Here is a 9,720-nt window from a genome sequence, read left to right as displayed (position 1 = left end):
GGGGCTGGATGAGGGGACAGACAGAGAACTCTAGGAACATCTATTCCTTTATTTTTTGGCTGTATCTCTCATGAACACCAATAGGTATTATTTACTTGGGTAGCACAAATGGTTAAGGTCTTCAAAACTAACTGAAAGACTTGTAGGGTATACCCTTTGGTTGGTTGATGATGCATGGAGGGGATTGTAACCATGGCAATGAAACACTATATGATACGATACGATGAATGTAAAGCTAATGTTCTCCCATATAAACTATCACGTAATTCACAATAAAACATTTAAAAACAAAAACAAAAAAACTAACTGAAAGATTAGAATCCACCTAGAGGTGCCTTGGGAGCAAGATCTGGCAATCTGAATGATCATAGCTTTGAAAACCCTGTGGAGCACAGTTCTACTTTTACATACCAGCTGCAGATTAATGCACTGGACTGCAAAGTCCACTTGAACCACAAGGTTAACGGTTCAAACCCATCAGCCACTCTTTGGAAGCCCTATACAGGGTCGCTGTGGGTTGAATCTGACTCGACAGCACTTAACAACAAAAACAACAACAAGGTTGTCATGGGAGTCCTGGTATGGTACCATAATATAAGCACTTGACCTCAAGGTTGGTTTGAACCACGAGGTTGGTGGTTCCAACTGACTCAATGGCACTTAACAATAACAACAACATCAACAAGGTTCTCATGAGTTGGAATCACCAGGAATTGTATATGTGTGTGTGTGTGTTTAAAAACATTGACTTGTTCACAGATAGTTAGATCATCAGCAGGGCACCTAGCCTGGCACACTTTTGCTCTTATATGGGAGACTGAATAGGATGACTTAGAGAGAGCACTGTTCTGAGGAGCTTTCAGTCAGGTAATGAGGAGCTAAGCTTGTGTACAGGTTGTGTTGAGAGATATCATTTTCCACATTCCAGAAGCCAGGGAATCATGTTCAGACTTAGTCTTCATTTGAGGGGTGAGGACATGAGGCTTTGGCAAGAAAAGCTCATTAAAAAGCAGCAAGAGAGATTTTAGAGACTCTGGAGACAACTTCCTGTTTGAAAGACTCAAGAGGGAAAACAGGGATGTTCCTGAACCCAATGCTGGGCTCACAGTCATGGTTATGGTACTTGTCACTCTGAGGTGCTAAAGGAAGGACATTTCAGCTCCAGTGTTTTGCTTCAGGAATGCTTTGGTCTTTTTTGTTCATCTCTCCAGCAAGAAACCCAAAGTTGAAGGAGAGTTCTTGGTTTTCTAAGGGAAGTGGGGAGTGGTAAGTGGTAAGCCCTGAAATGTAGCCTCTGCTGATTTCCGTGATGTAAATACCCTCACCGTGGCAAATTTCAGGCTACCAATGGGCCACCATAGGTGTGATTCTGGAAGAAATGCACAGCAGCACATTATTGTACAGTGTTCCCACAATACAGTTCATATACCCACCACTCACTTTTTGAGATGGTTAGGTTCTAAAGACCAGGTCATTATGTAAACATTGGGCATTATGCAAACATGGTGGGTGACCACATCATCACATGGCTTCCAAACCACTGAGAATCATGGTCCAGCCAAGTTGACACCTAACCTTAACCATCTTAGTCAGTATTGCTCTTACCTCTCACCTCAGCATTCATTATTGTCAGATGTACATTGGTAATATGCAATGTAGAGAGATTTATTTTCTATCGTTTTAAATGTGAAATGTCAGATAATAATATAGTTGATAAATGAGAAGCAGATAATAGAGTTTAGATAATAGTGAAAACCAAATACGAACACATTGTGGCTTATGAATCACTGAATAGTGGTTATGAGTTGGGCTGCTAACCTCAAGGTCAGCAGTTAGAAACTACTCGCTGTTCGTCTGGAGAAAGATGAGGCTTTCTGCTCCTGTGAAGATTTATAGCCTCGGAAACTCTATAGACACATAACAATGGCTAAACAATAGGATAAGCACTGGACTGTGAACCACAAGGTTGGCGGTTTGTTCCTCAGGAGAAAGATGAGGCTTTCTGCTCCGGCAAAGATTTTAAAAGTCTCAGACCCTATACAGGGTTGCTATGAGTTAGAACCAACTCAGCGACACTTAACAACAACAACAACAACAACAACAACAAAATCTTTATGGAAGCAGATTGCCGCATTTGCGTCTCTTGGAGTGGCTGGTGGGTTGGAATTGCTGGCCTTTTGGTTAGTAAAATAATTAGAAAGGGTAAGTTTTCATTATTTAGCAATTTTGTTTTTAATTTAGTTTCTTTAATTGGACATTTATATACTATAACTGTTAATATTGACTGCTTTATAACAACTGGCTTGCACAATGTAGGGGACATTATCACAGACAAGCAGAAGACTGTGTATATACAGGGAATCACACTATAGTTGTTCTCTGTTTTTTCACAGGACACAAAGCTGGCATTCAGTTGTCTCCACTCTCCTTCCTTTTACATCTTTCCCCAGCCTTGCTGAAACTGACTTCTAGTTCCTCTGGTCACTGACAAAGCAAATATGATCAATGATATCTCTTCAGCTCCTGATCGCCTTTTTGGTAGTCATAAAACCTAATCTGACATGCACAGGGCTACCCTGAATCCAGCCCTGGGAAATCTATTCAAGACACACTCCGAGTCTCCTCACTGATTCGGTTCCTTCTCTGACCTTCCTCCCCAGGCTTCAGGAACACATCTTGTCATCATTGGCTCTTAAACCCCAAATTCTCAAGACCTTGAGTGGCATGAACTCACAAGGGATGTTTTCTCATGTAGAATAACTCTTAGTGTGTATGCTGCGTAATTACATTTCATCTATTTTAGTCCCGGTCAGACTGCGGTGTCTCTGAGAGGGATTGATTTTTCTTTTGGTTCACTGGTAACAGGGGGTTTGGGGAATTACCTGATCAGTGTCGTTCCAGAGTATGAAACTATCGGACTCCTGTGGGTTAGGTAGTGGCCTGCATGAAGACAGGGGACCAGACTCGAACTTTAATCCTGTTTCCTGAAGCTTCTCAGGAAATGGAGTCTCCTCACAGCTGTTCTCTGGTGGAAGTCTGGAGAACTCTGCTGTAGTATTTATACTCTTCATCCACCGCCATTTCCCCAAAAGAAACCAAACTAGTTGCTGTCAATTAAATTAATGGTGACTCATTTGTTATAGAATAGAACTGTACTTCATAGTGTAGTGTTTTTTTTTTTAAGTTTCAATAATCTTTATGTGTAAACTTTCATTTATTCGTGACCATATTTTAACAATTGTCTTTATTTCATTTATTTTTATTTTGGTATACAGAGTGGGTTAGTAGGGAAATTTAGTTCAGGTTTGCATATGCATTTTGAAAAGCAAACTGAGGAATCTTTAGTTTTAGATCTAGCAATTTATTTTGTTGCAGGATATCCACAGGGGTTTCAAGGCTGTAACCTGGAAGCAGATCACCAGCGCTGTCTTCCAAGATGAGTCTAGGTGGATTTGAACCACCCACCCTTTAAGTAGTAGCTGAGCTCTTAGCAATTTGTACTACCTAGTGACTCCTTTCACTCATCAAACCCATTCTGAGTGGTCATTTGATTTATTCCTGATCAATGGAAGCAAAACCGATTCCATTCATCCCTTTGGGGTTAGATGACGAAGAGTATGTTGAAAGAATGAATGAGCGAGACTTGGGTCCACACAGCAAGGTGGGGATAGTGTCTACTTTGGGAAGTTTGGGGGACCCTGAAAGATATTGCTGTTCCTGCAGGTGGAGAATGGACAAGACAACCCTCAGTCCCCTCTCTGTGCCCATAGCCCCCAGCAGCCTTTTTGGATACAACAGGGAGAATGGGGCAGTCAGCACTAGAAGGAATCTAAAGCCCTTGACAAAGGTAGGGAATCAAGCATATGAGGATGGGGCAAAACTGCTGAACCAGTTTTATAGAGGTTATTTTTATAGAGTTTGAGGTGATGGGGGACTTCTGTTTAGGGTGTCCTGAGGGAGGAACCGAGAGACGAGAAGAAAACTTGTAAGAAACATTTGTGAGCTAGGCATGTTCATATATTCAAAGGAAAAAGGCTTCAGTTTTAGAGTTAAGACAGACCTGGGTTCAATTACTTAATAAATTCCTGAGGTCTCAGTTTGTACATGTGTAAAATGGGAATAGTAACAGGACTCTTTTGTGTGAAGTGTCTATTACAGAGCCTTGTACATAGTATGAGATTAGCAAATGGATCCCCAACTCTCCACTTCCCCAATGTGTAATTTCATCTCCCACAAGAGAGCAGGCATGGAGGGCCTTGCTCTAAGTGCACAGAGGGCTGGTAGTGTCTGCAGGTGGGAGGTTTGCAGAGATGGGGTGAAGTGAGAAGAGCAAAGCCTTGGTATTGAATTTGGAGATGGCTCACCATTTGGAAGGAGAGGTAAGGAGTCTAGGTATCCGAAGTGAGAGGAGAGTCCCTACTTGCCTCTGAGTCCTGGAATCCACATACAGTTGTTAATATTGAAAACAATCCTCATTAGTAATAGTGATACTAATAATAACAGGAATCACCTGAAACACAAGCTCAGCAGGGTCCCAGAGACATGTCTGAGGAAGCTGCCAGGATCCTCAGGACGCCTCCCTGGACCAGGACACACCCTCCCAGTCCTCCTTCACCTACCTGCTCTCAGGTACTGCCACTCAGGCCACATCATCTGTCCTCTAGACCCAGTGCCCACCATGGTAATCTCTGTAAAACTAAGTTTGAGAGTCCTTCTGGGTGGATAGTACTTCCTGAAGGGTCTGCACACTGCTCCCAGATCTCTCAAAGCTTAGCATGGACCCTTTCAGCAGGAGAGTCCATTCAGTCTTTGGCAGGGTCGCTATGAGTTGGAACCGACTTGACGGCACTTAACAACATCCAGTCTTGGAGATGAGCTCCTTCAGGTTCCCACATCCTTCTTGTCTCTGGATTGGCACCTGACCATCACCTCCTGTCAGTCCCCTTGATCCCCTCCCTGAGTGCCATGGCACCCTTGTGCCTCTCCCTGCTGTGACTCAGCTGACTTCACTCCTATGGCTCTCCAAACATTGGGATTCAGGCTCCATTCCTTGCATCAGCCCAGCCCACACCTCCTCACAGCTACTTTGCCAAGGCTGTTTTCCTCGCTTTCTTTGTTTTTGTTTTTTCTTCTTAGTCTATGTTTTTCTCCACAAAGGCAGACTGGCTACACTCTGTTCCATTATCCCAGTCTTTGCTCTGCTCTTAAAACCAATAACCAAACCCAGTGCCATGCAGTTGATTCTGACTTATGACCACTCTGTGTGTTATAGAATGGAACTTCCTGATAGGGATTTCTTGACTGTACATATGAGAAAGGCTCTCCATCCTGGCTTCTAAGGAGCATTCTGGCTCCTCACTGAAAATGAAAATTTGTTCATTTGTTCTGAGGAGCATTCTGGCTCCTCATTGAAAATGAAAAATTTGTTCATTTTTTGGCAGTTCATGACATATGAAGGCAAGTCAAAAAGTATCACTTCTAGGCTTCCATTTCATACTTGCATGGGCTTTTTCCAAACAAAATGTGTTCAAACATATTTTCAAGATCAGAGGACAGCCGTTGACAAGTTCTTTCAGTAATACACTTGACTTAGGGTACTTTAAAAAATAAATAAATGAAGGATATATATATATATATATATTTTTTTTTTTGCCACGGGAAAGAAGCAATTTTAAGGTTTGGGCTAATATAAAATTCTTAACCAAACTCAAGTGTTCAGCTTTTCAAATCACTGAAGCTTTGCAACAACAGGAATGCTTCCCCACATAAAGCAACCATTTTTAGATGGATCAAGTATTGTAAGGAAGGTAAGCAAGACCTCAAAGATGAGCCAAGAGAGGGAAGACCATCAATTTCCATGAATGAAGAAACATAGATGAAGTCCAGAAACTGGCGAAGAATACTGGAGAATTACTATTGATGCAATAGTACTGAAGTTGAGATCTCACATGGTTCTGCATCTTCATTTTTCAGTGAACAAGTTGACCTAAGCAAGCTTTTGCCCAGATGGGTGCCAGAAGCATGGTGTGAAGACCAGCTAGCTCAGTCTTTCCATCATGCTTTTAAGCAAGATTAAAGCTAACAAAGATGATTTTATGGGATGAATTATAACTAGAGATGAGTCTTGGATTTACTATTATGAGCCAGAGAACAAAGTCCAAACAGAACAGCAGTTTCCAAGGGGATCTGCTGGGCCAGTTCAATTCAAGGCAGAGAGGTCACCTTCGAACCCACTGCCGTCAAGTCAAATCTGTCTCACAGTGACCCTATAGAACAGAATGAAACTACTCCATAGGGTTTCTGAGACTGTAAATTTTGACAGGAGCAACCAGCCTCATCTTTCTCTTGAAGAGCAGTTGGCCAGTTTTAAGCACTGACCTTGTGGTTAGCAGCCCAAATGCTTAATCCATCGCACTGCCAGGCTTCCTTTTATGGCAACTGTTTCTTGGAATTCCAAAGGGGTAATCTTGGTAGATTTTTTTCGCTGTTATTAAGTGCCGTTGAGTGACCCTGTATAGGGTTTCTGAGGGTTTTTAAATGTAATCTTTGTGGAAACAGAAAGCCTCATCTTTGTCCCATGGAGCAACTGGTGGGCTCAAACTGCGAAGTTTGTGGTTCTCAGTCCTGTGCTTATCCTATGGAGTCATTGAGTTCCCCTACAGTGATCATGTTGTTGGTGTTAAGTGCCATCGAATCTGTTCTGACCCATGGCCACCCTGTATACGGTTTCCAGGGAGTGGCCAGTGAGTTGGAACTGCTGACCTTGTGGTTTAAACTAACCTTGGGGTAGAATGCTTATTCTACGTTGCCGCACCAGGATTCCTGAGTGATCAAAGGGTGCATAAGAGTGATTGTAGGGGCTTTATTATAAACAGGTTTTAAGAAAATGGAAAACTGCATTGGTGAGTAAATGGTCAGGAAAATTGTGCTGAGGAATTTTTCCCCATCATAACAATGCATCTGCTCATTGTTCAAGACTAGCAATGGCTGTATTACGAGAATTTCATTGGAAAACCTTACTCTGTCTACCCTACAGCCATGGTGTTGCTCCGTCTGACTTCCTATTGTTCCTAAAATTCAAAGAACATTTAAAAGGAACATGATTTGAGTCCCTCGAGGATGCCAAAATGGTTGTTTTGATGTGATATGAATCAAAGAGTTCAGAATACTTCTCAGAAGGGTTAGAGAGATGGAAACACTGCCTTCAGAATTATATAGACAAAAAGGGAGGACATATCGAGAAACAATAGCCTCAGATTTTGATATTTTTGTTTAATAAAGGTTCCTATGATTTTGTAGTAATACTTTTAACTTACCTTCATAACTAATATTCTTCACCAGCACCATAATTCACAGGCATCAGTTTCTCTCCGGTCTTCCTTATTCACTGTTCAACTTTCACATGCATGTGAGGTGATTGAAAATACCATGGGTTGGGTCAGTCACACCTTAGTCTTTAAACAGACTTCTTTGCTTGATGTGGCAGATAAAGTTTATACTAGATAGAAACTCTTCTCCACAACTTGTAATGATGATAATAACCAAGGTCTGTGTTCTTGGGTGGTGCAAACAGCGCAATCAGCTGCTCATCTAAAGAATAGAGGCTTGAGTCTATCTAGAGATGACATGGAGGATAGGCTTGGCGATGTATCTTCCAACAGTTAGCCATTGAAAACCCTATGGAGGCCGAGGGCTCGCTAGTTGCTGCCACTCCGCTTTGCGCATGCGCGACAGGGAGTGTTGCTAGACTAAGATGCAAGGGGAGCCAAACCCTAGTGCTTCGCTTATTAACAGAACCATCAAGATGAGAAAAGAAACAGAAGCCAGGAAATTGGTTTTTAGCCTGGGGACTCCTCAGTGTGTTTATGGCTGGAATGATATATACAGAAATGACTGGAAAATTGCTAAGTTCATATTATAACGTGACATACTGGCCCCTGTGGTATATTGAGCTTGCCCTTGCATCTCTCTTCAGCCGGAATGCTTTATTTGATTTTTGGAGCTATTTCAAATACACCGTGGCCCCAACAAGTCTGGTTGTTAACCCTGGACAGCTAGCACTTCTCGGGTTGAAAACAGCGGTAGTACAAGACGACTCCTCCACACCATCTGGTAGCAAAAGAAATCTCTCCCTCCCCACCTTCCCCTTCAATTCAGGGTCAGAGTGTGCTGAATTACAGCCCCTGTTGGTCACTCAGCGCCAGCCCCAAGTCCACCAGCTGTATGACTAGATACGTCCCTTAACTACAAGAACTGTCATCAGGTAACTGTGGTTCTTACAGCCCAGGAGTGACCTACTCGCCTGTCAGTGGTAACAAGTTGGCAAGCTACAGTCCCTCTCCTTACAGTTCTCCATTCTCTCCCACTGTTGGACCAATGGAGAGCAGTGGGTTGAGATCTTGCTACCGTTCTTCACCCACTGTCTACAGATCACCTATGGATAAAAATGACTATATGGCAGACCTCCAGACTGGACACTTTCTGAGACGGGAAGAGAAGCGGCATAGAGTTGAGCTGGGGGCCCAGACTCTACCTCTCCCTTCACCAGCCCTGCTTTCTGGAACTACAGCAGGTCTGTGGGAGACTATGTGCAGACTTTGAGGAAGTTTCAGTATCAGCTCGCCTGTAGGTCACAGGCCCCATGCACCAACAAAGATGAAGCTGACCTCAGTTCTAAACAAGCTGCTGAAGAGATTTGGGCAAGAGTGACTATGAATAGAAAACTTGATCATATGGATTCATGGACAGCGAAATTCAGAAAATGGATCAATGAGACCATATTAGTGCCACTTGTACAAGAGATCAAGTCTGTCAGCACACAGATGAGAGGCATTAGTTGTGCAGAGCGGCAAATAGGAGAGGCTAGCATTACCAGCTTGAGGCTCTCGTTAAAGCGCCTCTCATTCCAACTCTGACTACAATCATGCAGTATCTGGATCTTACAGCCAACCAGGAGTACTTGTTTGAAAGGATCAAAGAACTTTCTCAGGGAGGTTGTATGAGCTCGTTTCCATGGAACACAGGTGGAGATTTCAGAGGACGCAAGTGGGATACAGATTTGCCCACAGATTCTGCTATCATCATGCATGTATTTTGCACCTACCTTGATTCCACATTCTAAGTACCAGGATGGAAAAATGTTTACTTCTCAGCACTTTATTCAGACACCAAATAAACCAGATGTTACGAATGAGAATGTGTTTTGCATTTATCAGAGTGACGTCAACCCTCCCCACTACGAGCTAATCTATGGGCATCACATCTACAACCTTCCAAAGGGCAGAAATAATGTTTCATACCTTGTTTATGTTCCTCTAGATCATAAAGACCAAGGAGTCAGCAATGCTTGGGAGAGTTTATCTTGACCTGTCTGGTGTGAATGCTTTATGGATTTTTGGTGAGTAGTGGGTAATTTATTTCTAAGCATTTGGACTTTCACTTGAACCAGAAGAAGTTGAATCTAAGTACTTCTCAGTCATGGCCTCTTCTGAAATATAATGCATATGCGGATGCATTGTTGTTATTTTCTTTTAAAAAACAACTCTTTAGATTTAACAAAAAATTATCTATTATAAAACATCCTTATGGAAGTATCTCCTGTGTCTTCCTCACCAAGTGGTTACCTTCGATTTCATGCTGCATTATAGTGTTCAGCTGCCTGTTAAACCACAGCCCTTTAGACTTTCTTGGCCAACAGCAGTGCAGTTCTTAATTAAATAA

At 42.5% G+C, this 9,720-nt stretch overlaps 1 pseudogene; it reads left to right on the top strand.

The window, feature by feature from the left end:
* Positions 1–7,753: 7,753 nt before the first annotated feature.
* On the top strand, positions 7,754–9,405 carry LOC102826997 (annotated as a pseudogene).
* The last annotated feature ends 315 nt before the right edge of the window (positions 9,406–9,720 follow it).

The sequence above is a fragment of the Chrysochloris asiatica genome, unplaced genomic scaffold (genome assembly GCF_000296735.1).
Source record: "Chrysochloris asiatica unplaced genomic scaffold, ChrAsi1.0 scaffold00042, whole genome shotgun sequence".
Lineage (NCBI taxonomy): Eukaryota > Metazoa > Chordata > Mammalia > Afrosoricida > Chrysochloridae > Chrysochloris > Chrysochloris asiatica.
The sequence above is the reverse complement of the archived record's forward strand: the minus strand, read 5'-3'. Positions and strand labels throughout refer to the sequence as shown.